The 17,413-nt window shown below is 44.6% G+C and overlaps 1 long non-coding RNA gene across 1 annotated transcript; it reads left to right on the top strand.

Moving 5' to 3' along the window:
* The first annotated feature begins 14,534 nt into the window (after positions 1-14,534).
* On the top strand, positions 14,535-15,003 carry LOC138493277 (uncharacterized). Its single transcript, XR_011276349.1, has 3 exons — positions 14,535-14,596; positions 14,684-14,797; positions 14,918-15,003. It is a non-coding gene; the product is annotated as an uncharacterized lncRNA (long non-coding RNA).
* Positions 15,004-17,413: the final 2,410 nt, after the last annotated feature.

Below are 17,413 nucleotides of genomic sequence, written 5' to 3'. Positions count from 1 at the left end.
CAAAGTTTTTTCACTGAATTTGCTAGGTTTTTTTTAGTGCAAATTAGCCATAACATCCCTTTAACAAAACAGTTTCACTGAATTTCATAGGTTTTTACTAGCACACCCATAATCTGCTACAAGATTCTTACATTATACTCACACCCAGTCTAGCAGACAGTATAAATGTCAGCGGACAGAAAGTAGCATTCACAAATCCTAGAAGCCCAGGGGAGAACAGAAAAAGTTCAGTCCCTCAACCAACAAACACATATACTTAAAGCAATGTTACTTATATTTACTGCACCCAAATATACTTTTTTGTACAAATGATTACTTGAAAATGTACAAATATTTTATTTATTTATAACACACAATATAATGGAATGCATAAACCATACGAGTACACCTCATATTATCACTTCAATACAACTGTTCACAGAGACTGATATACACCATGCACTTATTCTAAATCAATATCTCACCAAACAGTAAGTACACTGTATTTATTTCTATATTATTACCATTTATTATATAAACATGTATTATAAAGAAACAGCACTAGTTTTTCTTTTTGCCAGAAATCGCAAACACACGTGAGTGGTTAGAGGAGAACTTCCCAAAAGAAGAAATTGGTGACAATAACATCTCTAATGGTTTACAATACATCTTTTAATATAACCAAATATTGTAATTTGTACAGACCTCACTAATATATATATATATATGTTTTTCTTACAGTGCATAGCTTTCATGAAGAAAGCACGCTCCAGATTAATTATAAACAATCCTAATAATCACAACAAGAAGCCCTATCCCAACTGTGCATAATCAAATCATGAACGTGTGTACAACATTGGATGAACTCAGTAATGATTTTAAATAACTGTTACAATATGTGAATAATCAAGTCATTACAAAAATATTCCCTATCACTGTCTTTCTTGCACCTGTGCCAATATCCCAAGCAATCATCCCCATCAAATGCTGAACATTTACATCAAAGATACTTTGATGAAACTTCACTCTCTTCCTAATCTGATAGTTATTGTTCAGAAATTCCTAATTCTCCCCTGTATATTTCCCATCCCGATACCCCATACCTCTCATGAATAAATACATCTTGTTATACTATAAATGTATTGCATATTGTTGTGTGATATCTCTTTTTTTTTTAATCCCAATTATGAGTTTGCAGACACTATGACTGTCCGGGCTGTCCGCACTCAAACTGGAGGTCTCCCTGCACAGTTGCGATGTCCGGTTTCACATGACACACTTTTAATTAGTCAGCTGAGACCATGCCTGTTCTACGGACAACCAGCAAATGCACACTGTGATTTCTTCCCGATGGGTGTTCCCAGATGGCCGTTGTGGCGGCCAGGGATATCCCCAGATGTCATCATGTCACCGCACCCATTCATCATGACAGCTTGTCCACAAACATTGTCTGCGGTGACCATGGACAATTTGAAAAATGCATTTTCAGCTCGTTTAGGGTATTTGAAGCTGAAACATTACACTTGCTCAGCTCCCAGACCCATTTGTGATTCATCTGGCAAGTTTTTACAACTTTTCAAGACCTATTTTCTTGGCGTCTGTTACCACAAAGGATACTCCTTTGAGGCAGAGTATCCCAGGAGTGGCATCACTGGCCATACAAAACACTGTTGACCCTTACCTTTTGAGGGTCACATTGTTATGTTTGTACTGTGAAGCACCGATCGGTAGGGGGAAGCAGTTTCGGAGTACATTCAAGGCTGCGGTCACAGAACACGAGCAACTCTGAACCCCACCTTCAATTTAAGACCTGCCCAATATCTTCCTCTGTCCACCTGCTCCATTTTCTCTGTGGTTGGTTCCTTCCCTTACCTTACCCTGCCTCTCCTGGAAAAAAATACAAACAAGCTAAAAAAATACAAACCAAAAAACACAAAAAAAGTTTTCCTTTAGGAGCGGCCTTTCCCAGATAAAATATAGAAGTGAGAAAAAAAAAGTTACAGGCCCCTTTGCAGCCTGCACAGTCATTGGAGAGCGTGGTAGTCTGCAGACATCTACAAAATTCCAGCAGTGGGTTAGGGACATTAAACATTTTTTATTTGTTTTTTTAAAAAAAATGGTGGCTCTTAAAAGACCCTTTTTTGTCTTTTTGACTTTTATATATTTGTTTGACTATTTTGTTTTATATACTGAACTAACACAAATACTACACAATATAATTATGTGTCCACAAAAGCTGTTCAATGCATTTTGAACGTTTTCCAGAAAAAATCTGGTTGCCCACATCAGTTAAATGCACTCCATCTCTCTGAAAAATGTTCACAATATCAAATGTACAGGGTAATTCATAGAAATTCACACAAAAGTGGCGCACGCGGCTGGCGCACAGCGTGCCCGTGCGAATGTCTGTGCCAGCCGTGTGCGCTAAAATCGATTTACGCGCACAGCGTATTTATGGATTTTCGCATCCAAAACCAGCCGTGGCGCAGCGTGGCGCAGCGACCCTGCAGCAGCGCCAGTTACGCCCCCAAGAACGCCCTCGCGCAAGGAAAAGCCTTCAAAATCCCCAAATAATTGCAAAGGGCTGCGCTAACCCTGGACCAGTTCACAGGGCTGGCAAACAGCAAATGCCAAGCGGGGAACGTGTATTTCAGTGGTTCGCGGGAAGTTCCACACGCGATTGTCCTGTGTACGTGTGCATCAGGGGTGCGTGGGAAGTAACACACGCAAAAGCAGCAGGGTACGTGTATTTCAGGGGTGCGCGGGAAGTATCACATGCAAAAGCAGCAGGGTACGTGTATTTCAGGGGTGCGTGGGAAGTATCACACGCAAAAGCAGCAGGATACGTGTATCTCAGGGGTGCGCGGGAAGTATCACACGCGATTCCATCAGGGTACGTGTATTCCAGGGGTGCGCGGGAAGTATCACACGCAAAAATAGCAGGGTTCGTGTATTCCAGGGGTGCACGGGAAGTATCACACGCAAAAGCAGCAGGGTATGTGTATCTCAGGGGTGCGCGGGAAGTATCACACGCGATTCCATCAGGGTACGTGTATTCCAGGGGGGCGCGGGAAGTATCACACGCAAAAACAGCAGGATACGTGTATTTCAGGGGTGCGCGGGAAGTATCACACGCAAAAGCAGCAGGGTACGTGTATCTTAGGGGTGCGCGGGAAGTATCACACGCGATTCCATCAGGGTACGTGTATTGCAGGGGTGCGCGGGAAGGATCACATGCAAAAACAGCAGGGTACGTGTATTCCAGGGGTGCACGGGAAGTATCACACGCGATTCCATCAGGGTACGTGTATTACAGGGGTGCACGGGGAGCACCACATGTGAATTGCACGTGTGGGTCCTCCCAGGTGTCCCCTCTACACCCTCCACGGCCCCTGCAGGTGGCCCTCACCACAGGGGCCTACCCTGCACATGTCCTGCAGGCACCCCATCCACCATGGCCATGTACCCCAGCCAACCCACATGTCACCTTGCACTACTGCCCACCAACGCATGTCCCCCTGCACCCCCAGCCACCAGGGGCAGCCTCCACCAGGCCCCCACCCATGTCTCCCATCACCCCCACCCCCCAGCCACCAGGGGCAGCCTCCACCAGGCCCCCACTCATGTCTCCCATCACCCCCACCCCCCAGCCACCAGGGGTAGCCTCCACCAGGCCCCCACCCATGTCTACCACCACCCCCACCCCCCAGCCACCAGGGGCAGCCTCCACCAGGCCCCCACTCATGTCTCCCATCACCCCCACCCCCCAGCAGTGCAGGGGCAGCCTCCACCAGGCCCCCACTCATGTCTCCCACCACCCCCACCCCCCAGCAGTGCAGGGGCAGCCACCACCAGGCCCCCACTCATGTCTCCCATCACCCCCACCCCTCAGCAGTGCAGGGGCAGCCTCCACCAGGCCCCCACTCATGTCCAACTCATGTCTCCCTGCACTCCCACCCCCCAGCCACCAGGGGCAGCCTCCACCAGGCCCCCACTCATGTCCCCTATCACCCCCACCCCCCAGCAGTGCAGGGGCAGCCTCCACCAGGCCCCCACTCATGTCTACCACCACCCCCACCCCCCAGCAGTGCAGGGGCAGCCTCCACCAGGCCCCCACTCATGTCTCCCATCACCCCCACCCCACAGCAGTGCAGGGGCAGCCTCCACCAGGCCCCCACCCATGTCTACCACTACCCCCACCCCCCAGCAGTGCAGGGGCAGCCTCCACCAGGCCCCCACTCATGTCTCCCATCACCCCCACCCCCCAGCAGTGCAGGGGCAGCCTCCACCAGGCCCCCACTCATGTCTCCCACCACCCCCATCCCCCAGCAGTGCAGGGGCAGCCACCAACAGGCCCCCACTCATGTCTCCCATTACCCCCACCCCCCAGCAGTGCAGGGGCAGCCTCCACCAGGCCCCCACTCATGTCTACCACCGCATCTATGGCGTGGCCCAACCGCTGCCACACGGAAGACACTTCCCGTCCTGGGTCCTCCTGCCCTCCGGCCGATGCCTGCCCCTCCGATGTGGAAGGCCCCGAGTGTTAGGCGGAAACCTGTGCAGTTCCCTCTGGGACCACTACAAAAGATTTAGGACTACAGGTATTTGGCGGTGAACCCACTTGGTAGCAGTCTGTACCACACAGATTCACGTGGTAGCTGTGGCTGAGCAGTCAGACTTCCCTCAAGAAGAGTTGAGCAGTATGTGGAGTATACAAAATAGGGCAATTCTTCCCAGCAAGACAAGCAAACACGCAACGAGGCTTAGTGTAAAGATATTAAGGTATTTATTTATAACGAATCATCTATGAAAAACACTATGGCGGATTCACGGCAAACAAATCAAACACAATTACTCTACGAAGAAGAAACGATCAATCCCCCTAGCAATATTTCGACAAGTCTAGGTTCTACCGGTACCACTTATTTTCAGACAGAGGTGTATACCTCAACCTAGATGGCACTCTAATATTAGTTAGGACGGGAGAGAAAAAGATAGGCAGGTAATGAAATCAACACAGTTCAATACTTTGCGGATAAAATGCAAGGCAGGAAGGCAAGAATCACAACAGATCGTAAAGTTCAGAGGCCAGGCCCACTCGGAGAGAGGCAAGGCGCGATGTCCCAAAAAGTCTCTAGTGGAGATGCATTCAAGTCTCTGTAGCAAATTGTTATCGGCAGATTGAACCAGTTCAGAACAATAAATGAGAAAATCTTGGAGGCGACCCAACGGAACGGAGAGGATTAAGACACCTCACTCGAACCGATCGAAAGGGAAGCCAGGCGGACACGGTACCTTGTTGTGGAGGGCAGCTCCGGCGGGGGCAGTTGTTCCTGGTAGTGGATGCACGTCGGGTCTTTGCCAAGAGTAGAGATGATCTCGTCGTCGAAGAAAAGTGAAGTCCGGTGCACCACCAGGGAAGAGACCAGCCGCGGAGTGCTCCGTCACAAGGCACCACCTTTTGGTCGCGGTACAGGGGTAGTAGCTATCCGGTTGCCGAGGTGCTCTGCACGGGCAATTCAACCACTGCGTCCTGAGGCGAATAAAAATCCATATACGGTATGGCAACCCAACAGGCAGCATCATCAGAGATGATGGCTCAGGCCATGGATAGGGTGGCCACTTCCATTGTCCCCCCGAAAGGCTGATGGAGCGACTGCAGCAGGCAACCGACTCCATCTGCCAGTCACACAGGGAGGACATGTTGGCATCCAACAGGGACAGGCGGGCGGCACTGGCGACTCTGCAGGAAGCCATCTCCATAGAGTCCCAGGGCCACAGGGAAGCCCTGAGGGTGGAACTCCTTCACCTCAGGACGACTCTTGTTGAGCTTGAGGCTTCAACAAACAGAAGGACAGAACAGCAGCTGGAGCGTCTCACCCGTACGCTCTCAGCGGAGATGCAGGCAACTAGGGCGGAGGTCCGGGCATCCCGTGAGTTGTTGCATGGGGACCTCCGCACACTTATCCTCCAGAACGAAACCTACCACACCCGCATGCTTGCAGCCATGGAGGAACAGACTAGGGCTTTTCATGGGCTGCCTCCCATAGTGCCACCACCTCCTGATGCAGCTGCAGAGGGTGAGGAGAGCGACAGCAGTGATACTCCCACAATAGGGTAGCCGTGTTGGCCATGAGCCCATGGAGGTGTTTTTTTTCGCAAGATCCACACAGGTGGGTTTTGGTGTGCACCCTGTCCTCGGACCTCCTGGGTGGCCTCCCCCACCCCCGGGCCCATTAATGGCCATTTTTGATTTTTTTTTTTTTTTTGGGACAGTGTGTTGCCTTGTGTGGCTCCCGTGGGCATACGCTGCATTGTGGCTGGGCACATGCAGGCTTGTCATGGATTTGGTTCAGATGCTTTGGTTTTTGTCACACACACCCCTCCTGCTTTCCGTTTCCATGGGCTTGCAAAGGGTGTGCCCAAGTGACATTGACGTACATGGTGACATTGGACTCCCATGAGCTGTGTGGGCAGTCTGTAGTCAATACTGTGTATACATTCATAGTGCATATTGTTGTTGTATTGTACACTGCATTGTGTATTGATATGTGCCTCTGCATCCATCTCATCCTCCTAATTTGCAGGTCCATTCCTCATGTCTTCACAATGCGGTCCACCTTGGAACTGGAGTCCATGTTGTAAGCAGTGCACCTACACTCTTGCGTGGCGCTAACACTGTATACTTGGAAGTGTTCGGAGGGCTGTCATCATCAGGTAGTGAGGCTAGCAAATTTTTAAGTCTGTAATGTCATGTTTAAGGTAGGTTGGAGGTTGTGTAGGTGATTGGTATTCTTGGTAAGTATTTGGTAATGTGGGTTGTAGGTCCTGCATTACTGTGAGCATTTCATGTGTGGACATGTTTCCATTAGGCAAAGGGATTGTGGGGGTAGGGCCCTATTCAGGAGTGCGCACACCTGGAAGTCTAAATGGATGATCAGATCAGATATTGGTAGAGCTGCTGTCGTGTGGATGGTGAGGTGATCTCCCACTATCACCTGGACTAAAACAAATTGTAAGGGGTAACCATCTGCACAGGCTGCGCTTGTTACCTGTAGTATGCTCACTAGGTGTGATAAGTTTGAACAGAGTGGATGAGGAGTGTTCACAAAAAAAGACACAACTGATTTATGGTGCAATTGATTAGTGAATCAAAGAGCCCAGCTTTTAATTCCTCAAGTCAATACTAGGACATTTTGATTTAAAGTGCCCCAAAAACAAATGATACATTCTTGGTACACATGGGTACACATTTCATGTAAGAAGCTTAATACTAAAAACAGATCAGTGCCGGGCAGTGTCCTGCCGGGCAGTGTCCAAAACAAAGTACATGCATATAATGCCAAAAGTAGAGAAAATGCCAAACAAATGTCAAAAAATGCAGAAAATGCCTCAGATGTCAAGAAATACAGAAAGTGCCGTCAGGAAATGCGAAAAAATGCCAACACGTGTTTCAACCAATGAGGTCGTCATCAGGGCATATAGATACATATAGTACATTGGGCTATAGTGCTGATGCTAAATCCTGAACTGTGTTCATTTTAGAAACCTGCCAGGGGGGGGGGGAAGGGTGTCAAAGCAAGGAGCAATTGGAAATGGGAGAGAAAAGAAGAAAAAAAAAGAAAGACATACTGTTTAAATTACTGCGTGCATAGCATGACTCTGAAGGTAAATATGTAGGCTATGAAAAATAAAGCATACCTTATTGTAATTGTTCTCTGTCAAACTATAGAAAAAATGGAGCAACGGACGGTTCCAAAAGCATGTTACTGGTCAGTTCAGTGTACTGTGAAATATAAAGCATATAGAGCGTATTTAGTCTATTCAGAAAAGCTTGCTTAGGTAGATAATATAATCACCGATTGTTAGTATCATGTGCAATAAATGAAAGGCAAAGAGTTATTACCTTTACTTCTAGACAGGTCGTGGTATATTGCTCGGCAGAAAAGCCGTTGGTGTGGCAATAATGCAGTAAACAGGTTCGTGTTGGGTGTGCTGATTCCGGATATCTGGCCGTAATCTGTGAAATGAATATAACACCGTGTTTATGTGAGATGGGTTTAAATGCGAGCCGTGTAAGTTGCTAAATGCGATAATAAATGCTTACCGGCTTGTGAATTAGACATGCTCAGTGGCAGGCAGTTTCTCCAGTGCTGAAGGCAATCTCAGTTACGAGGGGTTACTATAGTAACCTCTGCAGGGTCAGTCAGGTGACATAGTCACCTGACCTGGTTGCTAAGACTCATGAACCAAGCCGGAAGGCAGAAAAAAGCTGGTCATTCCGTGAAGTGCTAATTCAAAGTTGTGAATGGTGCATCTGGTGGGACAATAAAGCTAACATGTGTGCCTGCTAGTGAAAACCCGTGATTGTTTAATATGCAAGTATTAAACAAAATATGACATGTTAGAGAACTGATACATATTCCAAACCGGCTTCAAATTGGTTTTTAACAAAAAGGTGCGTGTTGCACAGACTGTTGCACCTGATAAGCAATAAGTACTAAAAGAGTGCAAAGATATTGAAAGCCAATGTTGGCTTAAACGCAAAGAGAGTTGTTGCCACATTTATGATATAAAGGAAAATTATTGCCAACAGGCACCGAGCGCTGGGGTTTGTTTTGAGGGTGTTGGATATTCAGTTATCCGCTGAGAAGAGAATATATTTTTAGTGAACTGGAAGTATTGGTATGAAAAGTGAAGATTAGCTGTTGCGGGTAAAAATACAACAGATAAATCTATTATAGTATGTAACTTGGGCTGGGGAACCAATAAATGGGTTATGTGTAGGGTGCCATCACACTTGTGTCTTGTAGTATTAATTGAATTAGGCAAGGTACTTTTAGTAGTGTTGATATAAGAAATATGTATAAAAAATGTGTATAAGGACATGTCATGGGTGACAAAGTCAAAAATATATGATCAAGTGTGTTCTTGTTAGGCAGTGCGTTTGGATTCTCAAGAGTTACCCAGTCGGAGCACAGAAGTGGTAAACCTCTAAGTCTGAAAGTGTTCAACATTTATAGAAATTTGCATGGATTGCAAGTCATACCAGTAATCTAAAAGAAGCCACAAAGTTAGATTACTGTACCACCAGACCGACTCCTGATTTATAAAAACACATTAAGTTCGGAATCTTGGTTCAGACCAAGCGATAAACAGCGTAATTTGCAGATCATTCTTGCTTCCTGCTGCCGTAGGGTCAGTTCTCTGTTGCCACCACTCTGATGTTGTTTGATGTGTTGTAATCCAATAAATTTGATGTCTTTAGTATTGTCCAGTTGATGATGTTTCTGCCAGTGGGAGGCCAGGGGAAGTCTCATGTCCTGACTACTAAGATGATTAAGGTGTTCCCGGATCCTGAAGCGTACTTCTCTAATCGTACTCCCAATATACACTTTCTTACAAACACATATAATAGCATAAACAACATATTTCGTTCTACAATTGATAAAGTCAGATATTTTGGTTTGGAGGCCATTGTGACAACTAAAAGTTTGGGTTGGTGCTATGGCATGATAACAAAAATTGCAAGAGCCGCATTTATGGAAGCCTATTGGTTTGGACTTGGTAGAAAGCCAGAAATCCTGTCCAATAGGATCAGGTTTGAGGAAAGAGGGACTCAAGATATTTCGCAAAGTGGTAGCTTTGGTGAAAATGATATTCGGTCGACCCGTGATATATGGTGTCAAATCAGAGTCTAAATGCAAGATGTGCCAATGCTTTTGTAGTATATACTGAATGAATTTGTAATCACTAGAAAATTTAGTGATGAAGTTGACATGTGTCGGATATTGTTCTCGAGTTGATTTTGGCTTCTCGGTCAATAACTGCGATCTGGGTACTTGCATCGCTGCATTGGTTGTATTTCTGATTAGTGATATTGGATACCCTCTTTCCCGAAATCTGTGTCCTATAGACTTACATTCTGTTAGAAATGTTTCATCTTGGCTGCAGTTTCTCTTAGCTCTGAGTATTTCACCTTTAGGGATATTGCGAATAACACTATGTTTGTGGTTACTGCTGGCGTGTAAAATGGAGTTTACTGCTGTAGCTTTCCTAAACGTACAAGTTTCAATGGTATTAGAGACAATTTGGATTTTCAAATCTAGAAACGTGATTTCAAACGGGTCAATGTGGCCTGTGAACTTAATGTCAAAGGTATTATCATTGAGATAAAGCATGAATGCTTCAAAAACTTCTCTACTGCCATCCCAAATGGCCAGTACATCATCAATGTACCTTTTCCAACTGATAATATGATGTTTGTAGGGATTGTTCTGAAAGATATAACTTTCCTCAAAGTAGGCCATAAATAAATTGGCCAGAGAGGGCGCATACTTAGCCCCCATTGCAATCCCCCTACTTTGTGAGTAGTAATTACCATTGAAGAGAAACTGGTTGTGTGAGAGAGTAAATTCTAGGAAGTTTTTAATCATCTGAAAATGTGTGTAATGAGAAGCAGAAAAAGTTCTAAAGGTAAAGTCAATCGTATCCAAGGCCAGTTTATGTTGGATAGAAGTATATAGAGATGCCACATCCAAAGTCACTAAATAATAAGAAGGTTTCCAAGTGATCCCTTGTAATATTTGCAACGTGTGCGTTGTGTCCTTAAGGTATGCTGGAATCTCAGGTACCAAATGTTTGATACTGCTGTCTATATAGTCTGCAAGTGGTTCCGTGACACCTCCTGGACCACTCATAATTGGTCTAACCTGTGGGAGAGTCAGAAAGGGTTTGTGAACCTTCGGTAAAAAATAGATCGTTGGCATAAGTGGTTTAGCAGTCAACAGAAACATTTTTTCCTCATCTGATAGTAGACCTTGGTTGTACCAAAATTGAAGTAGGGTTTGTAATTCTTTTAGAGTTTGAGTGGTAGGGTTGGACGTAAGTGTCTTATAGCATCCTGGTGTTCCAAGGTGTTCCATTGCCATTTTGATATAATCTGATTTATTAAGGATGACAATATTGCCACCTTTATCTGCTTCCTTAATAATGATGGTACTGTCTTCACAGATATCTTGTAGTGCTTTTCGTTCCAATTTAGTTAAATTCTGTTTTTTACTGCTACAGTTTTGTTGGAGACCATCAATGTGTTTATGAATTTCTTTAGTAATTGTTTTATAAAATGTATCAATAACGTTGTCTCCCGTGATAGGTGGCAAAAATTTGGATCTGTTTTTGTGTTCCGTGATGTCCATATTTCGTTGATGGATGCCAAGTTCTGCCTGAATTTCACACAAACTTTTAGAGTCTTGCCCCATAAGGTTATGGAGCAGATGAAAATTTTAGTTAAACACGCCGAACGTGAACATGTTCGAGTAGTCAAAGAGATAGAAAAACTCAAAACTGAAATCAAAGAAATGAATAACCCGGCGAGTTCGAAAGAAAAAAACTTCGCTAAAATGAATGAGATCCTGGTCGAATACCAGGACGAGATCAAGTTGCGCAAATTTAGAAAATTCTATAGAGATGAAAAAGACTACCTGAATGATAGAGTCTACACCTATCAACCTAAATCAACGAAATATGGACATCACGGAACACAAAAACAGATCCAAATTTTTGCCACCTATCACGGGAGACAACGTTATTGATACATTTTATAAAACAATTACTAAAGAAATTCATAAACACATTGATGGTCTCCAACAAAACTGTAGCAGTAAAAAACAGAATTTAACTAAATTGGAACGAAAAGCACTACAAGATATCTGTGAAGACAGTACCATCATTATTAAGGAAGCAGATAAAGGTGGCAATATTGTCATCCTTAATAAATCAGATTATATCAAAATGGCAATGGAACACCTTGGAACACCAGGATGCTATAAGACACTTACGTCCAACCCTACCACTCAAACTCTAAAAGAATTACAAACCCTACTTCAATTTTGGTACAACCAAGGTCTACTATCAGATGAGGAAAAAATGTTTCTGTTGACTGCTAAACCACTTATGCCAACGATCTATTTTTTACCGAAGGTTCACAAACCCTTTCTGACTCTCCCACAGGTTAGACCAATTATGAGTGGTCCAGGAGGTGTCACGGAACCACTTGCAGACTATATAGACAGCAGTATCAAACATTTGGTACCTGAGATTCCAGCATACCTTAAGGACACAACGCACACGTTGCAAATATTACAAGGGATCACTTGGAAACCTTCTTATTATTTAGTGACTTTGGATGTGGCATCTCTATATACTTCTATCCAACATAAACTGGCCTTGGATACGATTGACTTTACCTTTAGAACTTTTTCTGCTTCTCATTACACACATGTTCAGATGATTAAAAACTTCCTAGAATTTACTCTCTCACACAACCAGTTTCTCTTCAATGGTAATTACTACTCACAAAGTAGGGGGATTGCAATGGGGGCTAAGTATGCGCCCTCTCTGGCCAATTTATTTATGGCCTACTTTGAGGAAAGTTATATCTTTCAGAACAATCCCTACAAACATCATATTATCAGTTGGAAAAGGTACATTGATGATGTACTGGCCATTTGGGATGGCAGTAGAGAAGTTTTTGAAGCATTCATGCTTTATCTCAATGATAATACCTTTGACATTAAGTTCACAGGCCACATTGACCCGTTTGAAATCACGTTTCTAGATTTGAAAATCCAAATTGTCTCTAATACCATTGAAACTTGTACGTTTAGGAAAGCTACAGCAGTAAACTCCATTTTACACGCCAGCAGTAACCACAAACATAGTGTTATTCGCAATATCCCTAAAGGTGAAATACTCAGAGCTAAGAGAAACTGCAGCCAAGATGAAACATTTCTAACAGAATGTAAGTCTATAGGACACAGATTTCGGGAAAGAGGGTATCCAATATCACTAATCAGAAATACAACCAATGCAGCGATGCAAGTACCCAGATCGCAGTTATTGACCGAGAAGCCAAAATCAACTCGAGAACAATATCCGACACATGTCAACTTCATCACTAAATTTTCTAGTGATTACAAATTCATTCAGTATATACTACAAAAGCATTGGCACATCTTGCATTTAGACTCTGATTTGACACCATATATCACGGGTCGACCGAATATCATTTTCACCAAAGCTACCACTTTGCGAAATATCTTGAGTCCCTCTTTCCTCAAACCTGATCCTATTGGACAGGATTTCTGGCTTTCTACCAAGTCCAAACCAATAGGCTTCCATAAATGCGGCTCTTGCAATTTTTGTTATCATGCCCTAGCACCAACCCAAACTTTTAGTTGTCACAATGGCCTCCAAACCAAAATATCTGACTTTATCAATTGTAGAACGAAATATGTTGTTTATGCTATTATATGTGTTTGTAAGAAAGTGTATATTGGGAGTACGATTAGAGAAGTACGCTTCAGGATCCGGGAACACCTTAATCATCTTAGTAGTCAGGACATGAGACTTCCCCTGGCCTCCCACTGGCAGAAACATCATCAACTGGACAATACTAAAGACATCAAATTTATTGGATTACAACACATCAAACAACATCAGAGAGGTGGCAACAGAGAACTGACCCTACGGCAGCAGGAAGCAAGAATGATCTGCAAATTACGCTGTTTATCGCTTGGTCTGAACCAAGATTCCGAACTTAATGTGTTTTTATAAATCAGGAGTCGGTCTGGTGGTACAGTAATCTAACTTTGTGGCTTCTTTCAGATTACTGGTATGACTTGCAATCCATGCAAATTTCTATAAATGTTGAACACTTTCAGACTTAGAGGTTTACCACTTCTGTGCTCCGACTGGGTAACTCTTGAGAATCCAAACGCACTGCCTAACAAGAACACACTTGATCATATATTTTTGACTTTGTCACCCATGACATGTCCTTATACACATTTTTTATACATATTTCTTATATCAACACTACTAAAAGTACCTTGCCTAATTCAATTAATACTACAAGACACAAGTGTGATGGCACCCTACACATAACCCATTTATTGGTTCCCCAGCCCAAGTTACATACTATAATAGATTTATCTGTTGTATTTTTACCCGCAACAGCTAATCTTCACTTTTCATACCAATACTTCCAGTTCACTAAAAATATATTCTCTTCTCAGCGGATAACTGAATATCCAACACCCTCAAAACAAACCCCAGCGCTCGGTGCCTGTTGGCAATAATTTTCCTTTATATCATAAATGTGGCAACAACTCTCTTTGCGTTTAAGCCAACATTGGCTTTCAATATCTTTGCACTCTTTTAGTACTTATTGCTTATCAGGTGCAACAGTCTGTGCAACACGCACCTTTTTGTTAAAAACCAATTTGAAGCCGGTTTGGAATATGTATCAGTTCTCTAACATGTCATATTTTGTTTAATACTTGCATATTAAACAATCACGGGTTTTCACTAGCAGGCACACATGTTAGCTTTATTGTCCCACCAGATGCACCATTCACAACTTTGAATTAGCACTTCACGGAATGACCAGCTTTTTTCTGCCTTCCGGCTTGGTTCATGAGTCTTAGCAACCAGGTCAGGTGACTATGTCACCTGACTGACCCTGCAGAGGTTACTATAGTAACCCCTCGTAACTGAGATTGCCTTCAGCACTGGAGAAACTGCCTGCCACTGAGCACGTCTAATTCACAAGCCGGTAAGCATTTATTATCGCATTTAGCAACTTACACGGCTCGCATTTAAACCCATCTCACATAAACACGGTGTTATATTCATTTCACAGATTACGGCCAGATATCCGGAATCAGCACACCCAACACGAACCTGTTTACTGCATTATTGCCACACCAACGGCTTTTCTGCCGAGCAATATACCACGACCTGTCTAGAAGTAAAGGTAATAACTCTTTGCCTTTCATTTATTGCACATGATACTAACAATCGGTGATTATATTATCTACCTAAGCAAGCTTTTCTGAATAGACTAAATACGCTCTATATGCTTTATATTTCACAGTACACTGAACTGACCAGTAACATGCTTTTGGAACCGTCCGTTGCTCCATTTTTTCTATAGTTTGACAGAGAACAATTACAATAAGGTATGCTTTATTTTTCATAGCCTACATATTTACCTTCAGAGTCATGCTATGCACGCAGTAATTTAAACAGTATGTCTTTCTTCTTTTTTCTTCTTTTCTCTCCCATTTCCAATTGCTCCTTGCTTTGACACCCTCCCCCCCCCCTGGCAGGTTTCTAAAATGAACACAGTTCAGGATTTAGCATCAGCACTATAGCCCAATGTACTATATGTATCTATATGCCCTGATGACGACCTCATTGGTTGAAACACGTGTTGGCATTTTTTCGCATTTCCTGACGGCACTTTCTGTATTTCTTGACATCTGAGGCATTTTCTGCATTTTTTGACATTTGTTTGGCATTTTCTCTACTTTTGGCATTATATGCATGTACTTTGTTTTGGACACTGCCCGGCAAGACACTGCCCGGCACTGATCTGTTTTTAGTATTAAGCTTCTTACATGAAATGTGTACCCATGTGTACCAAGAATGTATCATTTGTTTTTGGGGCACTTTAAATCAAAATGTCCTAGTATTGACTTGAGGAATTAAAAGCTGGGCTCTTTGATTCACTAATCAATTGCACCATAAATCAGTTGTGTCTTTTTTTGTGAACACTCCTCATCCACTCTGTTCAAACTTATCACACCTAGTGAGCATACTACAGGTAACAAGCGCAGCCTGTGCAGATGGTTACCCCTTACAATATGTTTCCATTAGGGACACTGTAGCTGGTGACACTTGGGGCATGTTGTGGGGATTAATTTCTTTCCTCTCACATTGCATGACATGCCATGGTGTGTTGTGTGGCCGTGCCGGGGAGGGGTTGGGTGACATGGCACTGTTTTCATGTAGTATTTTGCGAGTGGGCATTCATTTCTGCAGCATGGAAGTGTCTTTTGATGACACTGCATTGGTGGTGTTTGTGTAGGTAGGGATGCACACATTGTGACACTTCCACATGAACAATCTCAGGCTGCTATGGTTCTGAAAGTTGACTGTCCCTTTGTTCGTCTTAATTGTCAGGTCGAGTCATCATTGCTTATCAGATGGTATGTGCCAGGGCTGTGTGCACTCCACTGGGGTGTGATTTCTAAGTGAAGTAATTAGCCACCAGCTGCGTACAGGCTGCCTCACCCCGTGCCCTCTCCCCTCCCATGCGCAGCGGGCGTGCATGTGGTTGGGGATGTGGGGGCACCACCATGTCCACAGCCAGGCCCCGGCGTGTTGCAACATTGTGCAGGACACATGCTGCCACTATGATCCTGCACAATATTGGGGGCGCATATAACAGCTGCCCGCCAGAACGGTCAAGGGAGCGAAAGCTTGACTTGAGCACTCCGAATGTGCACTCCACTATGCTCCGGGTTGCAATATGGGCTGTGTTGTATCTTACCTCTGGAGGCGTGATGGGGTTCCGAATTGGCGTCATCATGTGGGTGCTCAGAGGGTAGGCACTGTGCCCTGGTGAGGAGGTGATGGGTATCATTAGTGGGGTAGTGACATAACTCTGCATCTGACATGCATGCATGTGCAGTGGCATTCATACTCACCAAGCAGCCATGTATCGCCATGCCGCCCAGCTTCTAGGTCCCGGCTTAGGGTAGACATTCGGTAAATGAAGCTGTCGTGGGTGGACCCTGGATAGTTGGCATATACTGAGGTGATGATTCCCTTAGCATTACATACTACCTGCACTTTGATGGAATGCCAGTGCTTGCGGTTCCTATAGATGTGCTCAGATGCCCTGGGGGGACGTAGTGCCACATGGGTGCAGTCAATGGCACCTAGCACTTTTGGGAATTGTGCCACACCATAGAAATCGAGGGTGGCAGCCTGCCTTTCTGCAGGTGTCCTGGGCAGGTATATGTGCCTACGGACTGATGGGTGTGCAGTGATGATGTTCAAGACCTGGTGTAGGCAGCGTGACTGCATGGCCTGTGACACCCCACCCACTATGGCACTTGTCCGCTGAAATGATCCTGTGGCCAAGAAGTGCAGTACTTTGAGGACCTTCTCCAGGGGGCTGAGTGCTTGGGAGCACAGGGTGGGTGATGTGAGGTCATCCTCCCACTCACTGACCAGGTCCAGTATTATGTGTGGTAGAAACCTGTACCTCCCATATACCTGGTCATCAGGCATCCCAAAAAGGCTGGTTCTGGGAGTGAAAATTCAGGCCCTCACTATCCTCCTCCTCCTCCTTTGGTAACCCACGGCCACTGCTGCTAGGAACGGTATATTCATCCTGGCGTATGAGCTTGTTTGTTGTTTGCGCGCACTTTTATGCTGCGCGGGTCGACGTACGCCTGCTTCATGCTGGCATACGTGTTTCAGGATTGGACCATTTATTTTTCGGCATGTCGTAGGCGAACGTGTGAATCTTCCCGCCCACACCAGGAATACACGTAGCACGCTCTCCCAGGCCCAGTCG

This window comes from Ambystoma mexicanum, chromosome 10 (assembly GCF_040938575.1).
Source record: "Ambystoma mexicanum isolate Mex_15411 chromosome 10, UKY_AmexF1_1, whole genome shotgun sequence".
NCBI lineage: Eukaryota > Metazoa > Chordata > Amphibia > Caudata > Ambystomatidae > Ambystoma > Ambystoma mexicanum.
This window is presented reverse-complemented; position numbering and strand designations above follow the sequence as displayed.